We start from the raw sequence: 15780 nt of genomic DNA, 5'->3' as shown, positions 1-15780 counted from the left end.
GGCTCAGCTGGGGCTGGGACACAGCATGAATTCCCTAAAAATGGGTTTGCAGAGATGAGCAGGGGGAATCTCAGGATGTCATCCAGGTCCTGAGGATGCCCGTGGGGCAGGGCAGGGATCCATTCGGGATGGGATATTGGGAAGGAATTCCTCCCTGACAGGGCTGGCACAGGTGCCCAGAGCAGCTGTGGCTGCCCCTGGATCCCTGGCAGTGCCCCAGGCCAGGCTGGACACTGGGGCTGGAGCACCTGGGACAGTGGGAGGTGTCCCTGCCAGGGCAGGGCACTGGGTGGGTTTGAGGTCCCTCCCAATCCAAACCATTCCATTTCATGAAAAGCCACAAACAAAACCTTGATTATTCCCCCCCGGGCTCAGGCCCCAGGCTGCTCCTTTTCCCATCCCGCCCGTGCTCCCGAATGGAAGGAAACGCTGCTCCTCCTTTCCAGAGCCGCTGAAAAGCAAGAAGCTCATTTTCAGCACAACTCGCAGGAATGATATTAAATATGGACACTAATGAGATCAGCCTGGCTCAGGGCAATATTAATATTAATTGGATTAGGTCGAGTTTAAGAGGAAACCATGTTTAACTTAATGCCTGTAATAAACGAGGAGGAAGGGAGGGGAGGGAAGTTTTCCTCCTCTATTAAAAAAAGCCAGAGCAGGACATAAATAACATTTGAGAGATGCCATTGCAGGGGAGGGACTGCAGGGACCTGCACGGGGACCTTTGAGGTCCCTTCCACCCAAACCACCCCCGATTCTGTGTCACTGTGGCCAGGAGGAAAGTGCCACCTTGTCCCAGCCATGCCCACGGTGCCACAGCCCTGGCACTGAGATCCCAGCAGGAATTGTGCTGGTTTGGCTACCCGTGGGTTTTATTAACTCTTAGACTTTACTGAAAGGGAAAACTTCTTAATTTCAGTGGGATTGTTAGGCCAGGTCAAGTCTGTGGTCTGAATAGAGGGATTTAATCCCCCAGATAAATGTCTAGGGCCATAACTAATGAGGCCATAATGATGTCCTGTTTAATGCCATTATTATCTCATAATAGTGCAAGCAGGATGTTCCTGCTCCCCTGGGCAGATTTGCAACAGGAGAAAGATTAAACTGTGCTTTTCTGCATCTTTTCTCTGTCAAAAACCTCCAGGGTAATTCATGCAAATGTAACTGGAGCGCCCTGGGCTGTGGAAGGTGCCCCTGCCACCTGGGTGCCCAAACCTGTCCCCTGTGTATCCCCAAATCTGTCCCATGTATGTCCCCAAACCTGCTCCATGTGTGTCCCCAAACCTGTCCCACTGTGTGCCCAAACCTCCTCCATGTGGGTCTCCAAATCTGCCCCACTTTGTGCCCAAACCTGTCCCATGTGTGTCCCCAAACCTGTCCCATTATGTGTCCCCAAACCTGCCCATGTGTATCCCCAAATCTGTCCCATGTATGTGCCCAAACCTGCTCCATGTGGGTCCCCAAATCTGCCCCACTTTGTGCCCAAACCTGTCCCATGTGTGTCCCCAAACCTGTCCCATTATGTGTCCCCAAACCTGTCCCACTTTGTGCCCAAACCTGTCCCATTGTGTGTCCCCAAACCTGTCCCACTTTGTGCCCAAACCTGTCCCATTGTGTGTCCCCAAACCTGTCCCACTTTGTGCCCAAACCTGCCCCATGTGTGTCCCCAAACCTGTCCCATTATGTGTCCCCAAACCTGCCCATGTGTATCCCCAAATCTGTCCCATGTATGTGCCCAAACCTGCTCCATGTGGGTCCCCAAATCTGCCCCACTTTGTGCCCAAACCTGTCCCATGTGTGTCCCCAAACCTGTCCCATGTGTGTCCCCAAACCTGTCCCACTGGGTGCCCCAATCTGTCCCCCTGTGTCCCCAAACCTGTCCCCCGTGGTCCCCACTCTGCTGATGTCCCCAAAGGCCACGTGAACTTTGGGCTCTGGGTGTTCTTGGCAGCTGGAGCCCTCAGTGTGTGGGGTCGGGGGGTCAGCTCTCCTGCCAGCACCGCTGGGCATTCCCAGCAGTGTCCCCCACGGTGCCACCGTCCCTCAGCCCTGCGCTGGGACAGGGGGGTCCCACAGCCAGGAATGCTGAGCTGGGAAGCCCAGATGGGATGGGGTTGTGGGTGCCGTGCTCTGCTTTCACCAGGCCTTGTTTGGAAGCAGAGGAGACGCTGGGATGAGGTCCCTGATAACCCAAATCCAGCAGCCTCCATGGCTGACCCCACGGAGCAGCCTGCTGACCTTTCCCTGTGCTGGGAATTCCTCTGCTCGCCACAGCAGCTCTCGTGTTTGAAGGATCCTGCAGACCAGGAGAAGGCTAAACGAGGAGGAACGAGGGGAGAGACATTCCTGCCGTGCCCCAGACGATTCCCGTGCTCCTCCGAGGGCGGGGGCTGCTCCTGCTGGAGCCCCGGGCGTGTTCTGCAGGCGTTTCTGTTTGGATATTTATGGGCTGCCCACTGTGCTCCCGTCTCCCGGCTGGGATGACGTTCATTTGGGACGGCGTGTGCCCCAAACCCGGGGGGAAGCGCTCAGGAATTCCCGGGGCTGAGCAGACAAAGCCATGAATTAAATCCCACCTTGGCTGGGCCCGGCTCAGTGGGAGGGATTAAAGGATGAGGTTTTGAGGTGTCATCCTGCGCTGATGGATGTTGTGGCTCAGGATGTTTTATCCCAGGTTCAAGGAATGTCCTGATGGAAGGGACCCCAGGGATCACTGATCCAACTCCTGCCCTGCACAGACACCCCAAAATCCCCCCTGGGCCTGGGAGTGTTTTATCCTGTGCTTTCCCCTGTTTTTCATCCCCCACTGCACCTCCCCTCCATAGGAAAGAATTTCCTCTACCCTGAATTCCTGCTGCTCCACTGCTCCAAGGAGCTGTTATTCATCAAATTCCCTGCTTAAAGAGCTGTTCCACATCTCTAATTTATATCATTTCCATTCCCCTGAAAAACACTCCTTAAAGCTCATCCCATCCCCCTGCCCTGGCAGGGACACTGCCACTGTCCCAGGTGCTCCAGCCCCAGTGTCCAGCCTGGCCTTGGGCACTGCCAGGGATCCAGGGGCAGCCACAGCTGCTCTGGCAATTCCAGCCCAGCCAGCAATTCCCAGTTCCCAATCTCCCATCCATCCCTGCCCTCTGGCAGTGGGAGCCATTCCCTGTGTCCTGTCCCTCCAGGCCTTGTCCCCAGTCCCTCTCCAGCTCTCCTGGAGCCCCTCCAGGCCCTGCCAGGGGCTCTGAGCTCTCCCTGAATCCTTCTCCTCTCCAGGTGAGCACCCCCAGCTCTCCCAGCCTGGCTCCAGAGCCTCCTCTGGACTGACTTTGGGGTTTTTTTAAACTGAAACATGTCCATAAAGCACTGACAGTAATGCATTTTCCACTGCAGGGTGTTTATTTTATCCATATTGTGCAGATATTGACACCTCTTTGGCTGAATTTGTTTAACAAATGGAATGAGCCTTGTGGGTGTGGCTCAGGAGCCTCATTAAGTGTGCTTCTCATTAAAGGCAACACTCATCACAGGTGAGTCTCATAAAGGGTGATCCTCATCTCAGGTGAGTCTCATTAAGGGTGGGCCTCATCCCAGGTGATCCTCGTTAATGAGGAGCACATGATGAGGGGTTTTGGGGGTTTCTCTTAATGAGCAGCACATGATGAGGGGTTTTAGGGTGGGCTCTGAGCCCCCAGGTCAGGAATGGGGGCAGTGGGTGATGCTCCAAGGGTCAGGACACCCTTGGGTACATTGGTGTCCTCTGGCAGGGCGGTCCCTGCCCCTCTGTGCCCCCTCCAGAGCCAGGAACCTCCTGGATCCAGCCCTGGATCTCTCTCCCTGCTCCCTCCCTGCCAGGCCGAAGCCCAAGCCCTGTAATTTGTCTTCTCCTCTGGTTTTAAATTGCTCTTTAAAACAAAGCCCTGCAGACTCACTCGGTGGGTAAGGATGCGATCCAATAACCGCACTCGGGGCTCCTGGGCTGGGAGCTGGGCTGGAACTGGGGGCTGGAGCTGGGAGCTGGATGGGAGCTGGGAGCTGGATGGGAGCTGAGGCTGGATGGGAGCTGAGGCTGGATGGGAGCTGGGAGCTGGATGGGAGCTGGGAGCTGGATGGGAGCTGGAGCTGGAAGCTGGATGGGAGCTGGGGCTGGGGCTGGGAGCTGGAGCTGGAAGCTGGATGGGAGCTGGAGCTGGGAGCTGGAGCTTGGAGCTGGGAGCTGGGTGGGAGCTGGGAGCTGGATGGGAGCTGAGGCTGGATGGAAGCTGGAGCTGGAGCCGGCTCTGGGTTGGGGTGGTGGCAGCTGGGGAGGGGCTGGAGCTTGGGGTCACCTTGCCTTGCACAAACTGAACCCCAAAGTCTTTGTCAGCAGGGTGAGGGGCAGGGGGGACGGCCCAGAACGGCCGGGGTGTGCAGGGGAGCTCTCCAAGTGTCCCCCAGAGGAGGGACAGGAGAGGGACATGCCCTGAGACCCTTGCCCAGCTCAGGGAATGTTTGATCGGCTCGGGTCTCTGACTCTCAGAGCTCAGGCTGGGCACAAGGGAAGCGCTGCAGTCCCTTCCTTGGAGAGCAGGCTGGGCGCCCTGCTCAGAGGGGTGGGGGGCTGCAGGCCTCTGGGGGTCCTTTCCAGCATGGAAGAGCCTCAACTTCCAGGATTTAAATTTTCCCTGAGGTATAAAACAACTGTTGCAAATCCATCCTCGGTTCTTGGTTCCCAAAGGCATCCTCTGCAGAATTTATTCTTCTCAGGATCTGGACTCAGGGGAGATGGAACAGCTGATTCGTTTAAAAAAAAAAAAAATTTAAAAAAGTTCTTTACGTGTGTCCTCTAATAAAAGTCAGAGTTGTTTTGAAAGCTTTCCTCTGTGAAATACAACCACAGGGAGAAATGACACATGTTAACAAATCCCTGTCTTTTTTATCTGGAAAACTTGTGCACATGGAAATTCCTCCCCCAGGCCCTGGAGGTGTTTTTCCCTCGCTGGTCCATGGTGAAGGGAATTCATCTCCTTGGCTGTCCCGGATTTGGGAGCTGCAGAGGGATGGGGACGAGCTCAGCCTTGGCTGGAGATGTCACCTCGGCTGGGGACACTGTGGGGACATTGGGATGGGCAGGGACGGTCCTGGGGATATCCAGGGGCAGTCCTGGCGATATCAAGGGACACTCCGGGGATATCCAGGGGCAGTCCTGGGGATATCCAGGGACACTCCAGGGATATCCAGGGGTAGTCCCAGGGATGGGGCAGCCCCAGCTCCCCAACCAGGCGTGTCCCAGCGCTCTGGGCTCTCCAGAATGTCCCCAGGGTCCTGCCCGGAGCGACCCCCGGTGCCCACCGCCCTGGGGCAGCTCAGCCTCTCCCGGGGCTGGCTCTGCTCCGCTCCTGCTGTGCCTCAGGGAGAGCCTCCATCCCTCCCAGCCAGTGTCCCAGCTGCTCCACAACACATCCCCTTCACTCCAAGGCTGGATTTGATCATCCTGGAGCTCTTTCCCAACCTTTCCCAGGCTCGGTCCCCAGCCCTGTGGCTCTGCAGACCCTCCTGCTCCCAGCAGCTCTGTGGGAGAACGTTGCATTTTCAGCTTTAACCCCCGGCTCTCGTGTGCCGAACCCCCAGGAAAGAGCTGGGAATGGAAAATCCGTGCCCTGCAGAGGAAAACTGGCACACACGCTCCAGATAGGAGCTGCAAAATAAACTGAGGAACAGAAATAAACGGAGAGGAGCCGCGAGGGCTCGAGTGGCGCTGCTGCTGTCCCCTGCCCTTGGGGACATTCAGCTCCTGCCTGTGCCCCTCCTGCTGGGGCTGTGCGGGCAGGGAGGCTCGGGCAGGGGCACAGGGGCTGCCAGGAGCTGGGGCCATGTCCCCTGCTGTCCCCTGCTGTCCCTGCTGTCCCGGTGCTGCCCAGCCCTGCTCCCTCCCGTGGCACAGCCTGGCCTGGGCACCGCGGCTCTCCCGGTGTCCCGCGGTGCCACTGGGACCCCAGAGCCCCCAGAGCGGATTCCTGCTCCTCCCAGGGCTGTCCCTGTCCCTGCTCAGCCAGCAGCAGCAGGACAGTCCCCTCTGCACAGGGACACTGCCCTGGCACCACGGGCTGCTCCTGGCACCTGAGCCCCAGATGTGCCACCTGAGCCACTGCCCTGGCACCACGGGCTGCTCCTGGCACCTGAGCCCCAGATGTGCCAGGGAGAGCCCCAGATGTGCCACCTGAGCCCCAGATGTGCCAGGGAGAGCCCCCAGCTCTGGGCCATGACATCCCCAGCAGCCCAGGAGTGTCCCCTGCTCTGTGGCACCGAGGCCACCCCGAGCTCCCACGCTGGGCTCCTGCACTCCCGGGACTGTCACGTTTTGTGTATCTTGGCAGGATATCCAGGAGAACAAAGCCTGGCTCCCTAGCAGGGGGAAAAACTCCTGTTTTCTTTTTATTTATTTATTTGAAACAGCTTCCTCTGCTGCTTTCCATCCCCAGTGCTGTACACAGATCCTGCTGAGCCAAACCCTGTTGTTGCTTTGCAGGGACAAAAGCAACCTCCTGGTGCTGCCAGCCCTGCTGAATGTCCCCAGAAGCCAGCTCTGGAAGAGCTCTCGAAGCACTGCCATGCCTGCAGACTCCTCTGTCGCCTCCTCCACCCTGCACCTTGCCAAGTGAGGAGCCACAGCCTTGCAGGTGCCAGGAAGGAGCTGCTCAGGGGGCTCAGGGGGCTGGTCTGCAGCAGCCCCTCCCCAGGCCTGAGTGCAAAGGGCAGGGGGTGCTCCTGGGGGTGTGGGGGATGCAGATCAGCACTGCAGTGAGTTCTGCTGGGGCAGGGGGGACATCTGCCCACCCAGCACCTTCCTGTGGCTGAGGGACCTGGGACATCATCTCACACTGGAATTGTCCTTTGGCAGCCCCAGGACAGGGCCAGGGGCACGGCTGGGACACGGCCTCAGTGCCAGGGGCAGGGGGAAGGGGAGTAAAGGAGGCCCTGGCACAGGTGCCCAGAGCAGCCCCTGCATCCCTGGCAGTGCCCAAGGCCAGGCTGGAGCACCTGGCACAGTGGCAGTGTCCCTGCCAGGGCAGGGTGGCACTGGGTGGGATTTAAGCTCCCTCCCTCCCAACCCAACCCAGTCTGAGATTCTATAATTCTATAATCCTAAAATAAATTGGGAAAGGGCTGCACCTGTTGCTAGGGATTAATTGCTTTATAGATTTATTTATCTCTCTATTTTTTATTTTTCTATTGCATTTCCAGGCAGCCTCTGGCTGAGCAGGGCCAGCTGAGGTCCACCAGAATCTCTTGAGCAGGAGCCCAGGAAGATGCAGAGCTCTGCTGCAGCTCTGTGAGGCTGCCCTGGTGCCCTGCAGGGCCTGGCAGGGCTGGGCTCAGCTCAGCCTGGCACCAGCTCAAACCCTGCCTGTGTGCTGAGGGGCTGCCACAGATCCAGCCCAAATTCACCTTCTGCCCTTTTCCCTGAGCTGCTGGCACTCTGCAGGGGCTCCCTGGGGGTGTCCCAGGCCAGGCTGGAGCAGCTGGGACAGCGGGAGGAGAGATGGATCCTGCCGTGGGTGAGATGATCTCTGACACCCCTGCCAGCCCAAACCAGTCTGGGATCCCCTGTTTCTGGGTGATGCCCTCTGTTTGAAAATTGCCAAAAGCTTTTTGCTGCTCCAGCTCTGCTTCCAGCCCCGCTCCCTTCCCCACACTCCCAGGTTCCCTCCAGAGCTCCCCTGGAAGCCTGAAGGCAGCTCCTGCATCCTGCCGGACCCTCGGGCCATGGCACTGAGTGAAATGGGAATAAAGGGGCTGAAAAAGGTAAATCCTGGCCAGAAAGCAAAGAATGTCCTGTGGAGAGAAGATGGGGAGGAAACTGGATGGGGTCATGCAGATGGAGAGCCCTGAGCTGCTCTGCCATAATTGGTATTTATGAACCAGGAGAGCGCTGGCACCGCTGATGTTTGGTGCCATGGCAACTGCTGCTGCCAAAGGATCAATAAATAAACAAACGGAGAGGATGAATGGCAATAAAGGCAGGATGTGGGGCAGCAGCGCTCCCGCTGTCCCCAGGTTAAAGCGCTGCCGAGCAGAGACAGGAATAAGCTGCTGGCAGCCAAACTGCGGCTGGAATTGCCTCAATCCGTCTGTTTTCCACACCTGGGGGAGCTGCAAGGGTGGGGGCCGGGCTGGCACAGCCACAGCAGCCCCCAGCAGCTGCTCTTGGGGGCTTCAGCATTTCAGATTCAGAGTCTGCAGCAGGAGCAGCCCCGAGCCCCAGAGGCACCACAGCTTTCACTGCACAGGGAAGGAAGTGGTTTGAGGGCTGGTTTTTTCAAAGAACTGTGGCTATTTTGATCGAGGGAAGTTGCCCTGTTCAAGAGCGCTCTGAGTCAGGGCTTTTTGCGAGGAAAAAAAGTAGTTTAAAGAATAAGTTAATGACAGACCAGCCACGTGCATCTCTGCTGGGAAAGCAAAACCAGCCTCCACCCTCCTTTGATCTATTTTGGGGTGCGGATTAGAGGAACCCAGAGGTCCCTTCCAACCCAAATGTTCTGTGATTTTACAGCCCTGTGGAAGGCTGAAAAGAAGCCTGACAGATGGAACACTGCTGTTGTTGTTTGAGGATGCTGCTGTTCATGCTTTGGTTTAACAACCCAGCCTGGAAGAACAGCACAGCTGGAACCAAGGGAGCCACAGAATATCCCGAGCTGGAAAGGACCCTCAGGGGTCATCAAGTCCCCAGTATTCACTGGGAAGTGTGGAAATGCACAGATGTGTCACAGATAAAATACAGATGTTACAGATGGGAACAGGAATGGGGCACCGGCCGTGGCACCCAGAGCTCCGGGGAGGTGACAAGGTGGGGCTGGGCCAGGGTTGGCTTTAATGCTCTGGGAGAGCTTTTCCAGCCTTACTAACTCTGAATTAGCAGGTCCTTCCTTTCCTGTGGCTTGTTCTAAAGACAAGGATGACTTCTCTCCTGTTCCCCATCTGCACTGGAGGCTGTGCTGTCCTTTGGGAAGAGACATTGTCCCTTCAGAGCTGAATTCCTGTGGAGGGGGCACAAAGCCCCCCAGATGTCTCTGGAGGGGAGGCTGGAGGTTTCCCCCTTCTCTTCCTGCCCAGCTTTAAACCCCGGAGCAGGATCAGAGCGGGTTTGGGCTCTGGGAGAAGCCTGGCTGGGCTGGGAGGGTTCAGGGGCTGAGCCCGGGGGCAGAGCTGTGCCCCGTGTCCCCTGCTGAGCACAGGGACACGCCAAGCCCAGTTCCAGCAGCTCAGCCTCAGGAGAGGCAGAGGCTGCCGAGGAAGGGGGATTTGGGGAGGCAGGAGAGCAGCTCCGGGAAATCCGGGTGCTGGGGGGGTGTGCCACCCAGGGCCACTGCTCAGGGTCTGCTCTGATTAATGCAGGGCTTCATTAAGGCCATCAGAGCTCCCGTGGAGGCTGTTTAGTTCTGCCCCCACAGGAAATGAATTGATGTGCTTGGTAAAATACGCTGCAGTTAATATTTAATGCCATGGTTGAAAGGGAAAATGGAAACAAAAATAAATTACCTTTCTTCAGTGCTTACAGCAGTTTAATTTCGCTCTGCAAACACTTAGAATAAAAGAAACACCTTTCAGACTGCAGCCTGTGGAATTATTAATGTCTTTATGGGGGTAAATGTGCTATTTGTGTTCTGCAGAAACCAGCCCGTGGAATAATTCAGCGGAGCAGGGGCTGCATTTCCTGCTGGGAAATGGGAAACATTCCAAGGCCCTTCCCCTCCAGGGCCACCTGCCCTGTCTCCCAGAGCCTGTGGGGCTGGCAGGAGCAGGGCAGGGGCCCAGGGCCCATCCCAGCACGGGGGAAGGCAGCTTCCCTCCAGGCTGGAGCTCCGAGCGCCGCCGGGACAGGCTCCAGCCTCGGGAGAGGCAGCTCTTCCCAAAGCCCCTGCCCAGAAACCCCCGCAGGAAAATCTTCCCGAAAGAGCAGGAAAACAAGGGGCAGACAGCCAATGTCATTGGTTGGGTCGTGCCCCACAAAATCCGGGGGACGCTCGGACCCAGCACGGAAACCAAACCCAACTGGAAATGAAATCCAGCATGGAATACAAACCAGCTGGAAAAGAAACCCAACTGGAAACCAAACTCAACTGGAAATGAAATCCAGCATGGAATACAAACCCAACTGGAAATGAAATCAAACATGGAAATGAAATCCAACATGGAATACAAACCAACTGGAAATGAAATCCAACATGGAAAAGAAACACAACTGGAAATGAAATCCAACATGGAATATAAACCCAACTGGAAATGAAATCCAACATGGACACAAAACCCAACTGGAAATGAAATCAAACATGGAAATGAAACCCAACTGGAAATGAAATCCAACATGGAATACAAACCAACTGGAAATGAAATCCAACATGGAAATGAAACCCAACTGGAAATGAAATCCAACATGGAAATGAAACCCAAATGGAAATGAAATCCAGCATGGAATACAAACCAACTGGAAATGAAATCCAACTGGAAATGAAACCCAACTGGAAATGAAATCCAACATGGAACTGAAACCCAACTGAAAATGAAATCCAGCATGGAATACAAACCCAACTGGAAATGAAATCCAACATGGAATACAAACCAACTGGAAATGAAATCCAACATGGAAAAGAAACACAACTGGAAATGAAATCCAACATGGAATATAAACCCAACTGGAAATGAAATCCAACATGGAAACGAAACCCAACTGGAAATGAAATCCAGCATGGAATACAAACCAATTGGAAATGAAATCAAACATGGAAATGAAATCCAACATGGAATACAAACCAACTGGAAATGAAATCCAACATGGAAATGAAATCCAACATGGAATACAAACCAACTGGAAATGAAATCCAACATGGAATACAAACCCAACTGGAAATGAAATCCAACTGGAAATGAAACCCAACAGGAAACCAACCCCAAATGGACATGAAATGCAACTGGAATCCAACCCCAACTGGAAATGGCATCCAGCATGGAATCCAAACCCCACAGGGTGTTGGGAGGAGGTGCTGCAGGGGGCACCTGCATTCCACGTGGGCAGGTGCTGAAGGCAAAGGCTGCAGTTGCCTTTGCCATGAATCACCGTGACATCACCGTGACATCACCATGACATCACCATGACACCACCATGACATCACCGTGACTCACCCTCTGCCATGGAATGTCTGGGTCACCCCTTCTCTTCCCTGGAAAATGCTCCTCCAGGGCTCAGCGTTTCCCCTTTTCTCATGACTGGGTGGATTCAAACAAAACTTGGAACTGGAAGTAGGGTTGGAAGTTGGACGAAGCTGTGACAGAAGCAGATTTTCTGCTTTTAACATTTTGTTTATTTTTAAAGTTTTTTCCCTCCTTTTTCAGGCTGTGCTCCTCGTCCCTCTGCCCAGCTGAGTTCCTGCCTTGAGGAGCCAGCCCTGACCTGGTGTCCCTGAGCCTCGGCCAGGCCGGGCTCTCCCCAGGTGCCCGAGCTGCCCTCACACCGAGCCTCTGGAGCTGTTCTGTTCCCCAAGGGGCTCTGGGGCCATGGGAAGGATGGAATTCTGTTCCCAGGGAATGGCTGCAGCTTCCAGCAGTGGAATGGGGAACAAGCTCACCCAGCTCTCAGCAGGCACTTGAGACTGAGGGGGGAAAGGAAAAAACCAGGTGAGACTGGGACAAAACCATTCATTTTCAGAATGAAAAACCAAAACGGTTCCTTTTCAGCGTGGCCACAGGATATGGCAGAGAAAGGCACTTTGTGGCTCTCCATCCTGCTGGGAACCACTGGGCTGCTCTGCCTTGGACAGCCTTGCTGGGAACTCAGGGAAATTAAACGTGCTTGGGTATTAATTAACGTTAGAAACTTAATTAAAACCCCCATAAATAGTGAGCGAAGCACAAATAAAACCTCTGCTGCCTCGGGCTCAGCCCTCGTGGGCTGGGTTCCCCTCTGCCTTCGGAGGGGGAGGATTTGCAGCGGGGATGTTTTGGACATACAAGCTTCCCAAAAAAGGAATAAATTGTGGCTCTTGTGCTTAATTTACAGTGCTCCGTGATCCTGCTGGGAAACACAAGGTGCAGCCCTGGGCTGGGCTGTCCCCAGCCCTGCCAGGAGCAGCTTCCAGGACACCCAGCGTGCTGGGAATGGCGCTGGAGCTCTGCAGAAAATGGGAATTGTGCTGAAGTCATGCCTCAAAACGTGACAGGGACAGGCAGGGATTGCACCCAGCCACCCACCCAGCCCATTCCCACTGCACTTTAGGGGGTCCCCAGAGCCCTGTGGGGTCAGGACCAGGGAGGCCACGCAAGGGGGGCTCTGGGGGCCCAGCCTTGCCCCCTCCCCTGCCCTGTGCATGGTCCTGCTCCAGCCCTGGTGATCCCAGAGATCCTGGCGATCCCCAGCCCTCAAAATCCATCACAAACCCCAAGCCCAGGACCAGCAGGGCCCTGCAGGGAACCTGAGCCCCTCCACATCCATGGGGAGGTGTGGAAACCCTGGGAACGAGAAGTGAAATCAAAATGTGGAAGATCATGGAATCCCGGAATGCCAGACTGCTTTGGGTTGGGAGGAATCTCAAATCCCACCCAGTGCCACCCCTACCCTGGCAGGGACACCTCCCACTGTCCCAGGTGCTCCAGCCCCAGTGTCCAGCCTGGCCTTGGGCACTGCCAGGGATCCAGGGCAGCCCCAGCTCTGCCCTGTGGGTCTGGTGTGAGTGAGGGGCTCTCCCGGAGCCGGGGCTGGGGTGTGCACAGAGGGGGCCGAGCCCTGTCTGTCCCCATTCCTGCCACTCCCAGTGCTGCTCTGGGTGTCCCTGAGCACGGCTCAGCCCGGCACGGCCTGGCAGCAGCTCCTGCCCCGGTTCCTCGGCTTCCCTGGCACAGGGCATCTCTCCGCCGGGAATTTTGCTTCTCCGGTTTGTTCTGCAGCCCCCGGAGCGCTGCCGTCCCTCCCATCCCTGGATGCTGCAGGTGGGGTGGGAGGGGCAGCAGGCGGGATGCTGCCCCCGGCCGCACAGACACTCCATCCCCCTGGATAGGCAGGGAAATCCTCTGGAAACCCGGGGGCTCTTTTCCTGCCCCGGGCTCTTTTCCTGCCCCGCTCTCTTTTCCTTCCCCGCTCTCTGTTCCTGCCCGGCTCTCTCTTTCCCTGCCCCGCTCTCTCTCTTCCAGCTGGAGGAGGAAATAGGGATGGAAGCCGGGAATGTCCCCTGGGAAGTGCCCGGGGGCTCGGGGTGCTGCTGCTCAGCTCAGCCCCGCCCGCGGCTCTCAGCAGCCTCACCTGACCCAGGTGCGACCGCAGGGGCTGCCAGGACAGGGGGACATCAGCGAGACCTCGGGAGATTTCCAACGCCAGGGTCGCAGCCTGGGCTGGAAGGAAGGGCTGGAAGGGATGGAAGGAAGGGCTGGAAGGGCTGGAAGGAAGGGCTGGAAGGAAGGGCTGGAAGGAAGGGCTGGAAGGAAGGGCTGCAGAGCCCGTCCCGTTCCCTGTGCCAGGACACCTCGCAGAGCCTGGGGGCAGCAGCACCGAGCCTGCCCTCCCCGCGACACAGACAGCGAGTGATGTCCCCGCCGCTGCCATTGCACAACCCGGCCTGCCGCGCCTGCCAGCGTCTTGGGAAACCTCTGCAGGATTTCAGCACGGCTCCCTGTGCCAGGGTAACACCGTGTCCTCGGGCGGGAGGATCAGCCACAACAGCTGCAAATACAAACCACAGCCCAAAGGCAGCTCCAGGGCTCGCTCTGAGCTGTGCCGTGCCCAAATCCCTGGGGAGCTGTCACCTGCCCCAGGTGAATCCTGCCAGGGTCAGCAGGGACCAGCAGCACCACGGAGCTCGCCCCACAGCAGGGCTGGGGGCACTTGAGGGACATCCCGGGATGTCCCTCTGATGGGCTTTGGCTTTGGCTCCAGCTCTGTGCTGCTGGACACAAAAAGGGAAAACCAGTGAAAGAACTGGGGACACTGGGGATGCCGGGGACACTGGGGACACCAGGGGAGAACAGCTCCAGCTCTGTGCTGCTGGACACAAAAAGGGAAGAACCGGTGGGAAGGCCACAGGTGGCACTGCAGCACTGGTGTCCCCAGCGGGCTGGATTTGGGAGCTCGTGGTGACAGCTTGGCATGGATAATCCCAAGGGCTTTGGGAATGAAGCTGTGCTGTGCTGCAGCAGGACAGTGACAGTGACAGCCACCAGGGCCGGCCTGGGTGGGGCTTGGTGACACCTCACTGCTGGCTGTGGCACACCAGGCTCTGGAGCAGCAGCCCTTGGAGTGCCAGCGCCTAGAATGCCAACCTTTGGAATGCCAGCTCCTGGAATGCCAGCCCCTGGAACAGCAGCCCTTGGAGTACCAGTCCCTGGAACACTAACCCTTGGGACGTGAGCCCCTGGAATGCCAGCCTTGGAATGCCAGCCCCTGGAACATCAGCCCCTGGAAAAGCAGCCCTTGCAATGCCAGCCCCTGGAAGAGCAGCCCCTGGAACATCAGCCCCTGGAAAAGCAGCCCTTGGCATGCCAGCCCCTGGAAGAGCAGCCCTTGGCACGCCAGCCCCTGAAAAGCAGCCCTTGCACTCTCACCAGCCTTTCCCAACGGTGGCAGCTCCCATTCTGGGAAAGGTCGTGCCTGGTGTGAATCCAGGGTGAGTCTCCCGAGAGGTGGTGCTGGGAAGCAGATTGGGAATGTCCCGTGGGCACCCCGTGTCTGCTGCCACCGTGACATCCAGGGTCAGGCTTGCACAAACCCCTCTGATGTGGGGAACAGCTCTCATGGTTGGGGTGTTGCTCACCCCGGGTATTTTGGGAAGGAAAAGGCCGTCAGGGTGCCAGGCGTTGCTAAATGCTTGTTGTGTCAGGAGGGAGCAGCTGGTGCTCCAGAGGCTGTGGAGCTCCTGCTGTGTTCTTCCTTCAAACCCAACAGGATTCCCAGCACTAAGGAACAGCTCTGGCTGGGACAGTCACAGCCACGGGCAGGACTGAGGCCTGCAGGCAGGGAACTCACCACGATGGGCAATGCCTGCCGGACAGTCCCAGGACACCCTGGGACACACCTGGGACACCCCAGGGACACCCCAGGGACACACCTGGGACACCCCTGGGACACTCCCTGGGGATCCCAGGCTGAGAGTTTAGGGGCATTTTGTAAATGCAGTTGAAGGCAGGTGACAGGGTGATGTTAAGACAACTATTTTAATATGCTAATTAAAATTATTTGTGTCAAAATGAGGGGAATTTGGTCCCTGGTGTTTCTAAACACGAGTGGAGATCACGGAATCAGAGCAGGAGATCAGCCAGCAGCACTGAGTGATTTAATTCCACACTTGCACTCCAAGGTGCCACAAGCCAAGGACAACTGATGTCCAGGGGGGACGGGGCCCTTTGGATCAAGTGGGAAACAGGAATTAAAACGCCCTCCTGGCCAGGGGCATCTGGTTGGGGTGAGCCTGATGGCTGCAGGGCCCAGCACAGAGCAGAGGGGACACGTGGGGACACCAGCCCTTCCTGAGGGTGACCTTCTGCACTGGGAAACTGCTGCCAGCCTTGAACTGCACTTCCCGGGGCATGCAGAGGTGTCTGAGCTCGCCTGCAGCTGCTCTGAGCTGTGCCCTGCCCATGTGGGACACTCCGGGCAGGGCAGTGTGACATGGGTGCAGTGACACTGCCACCATGGGTGCAGTGACACGTCACCGAGAGCAGGCACATTCCCAAACCGGGAATGCAGCTCGCCCTGCCTGCCCCTTGCTCCTCAGAGCCTTGGGAACCATCACAGCAGCCAGGCTGGGGCTGGGACACTTCAGTGCC

The sequence above is a fragment of the Pyrgilauda ruficollis genome, unplaced genomic scaffold, assembly GCF_017590135.1.
Source record: "Pyrgilauda ruficollis isolate IOZ18807 unplaced genomic scaffold, ASM1759013v1 scaffold246, whole genome shotgun sequence".
NCBI classification, from domain to species: Eukaryota; Metazoa; Chordata; class Aves; order Passeriformes; family Passeridae; genus Pyrgilauda; species Pyrgilauda ruficollis.
The sequence above is the reverse complement of the archived record's forward strand: the minus strand, read 5'-3'. Positions refer to the sequence as shown.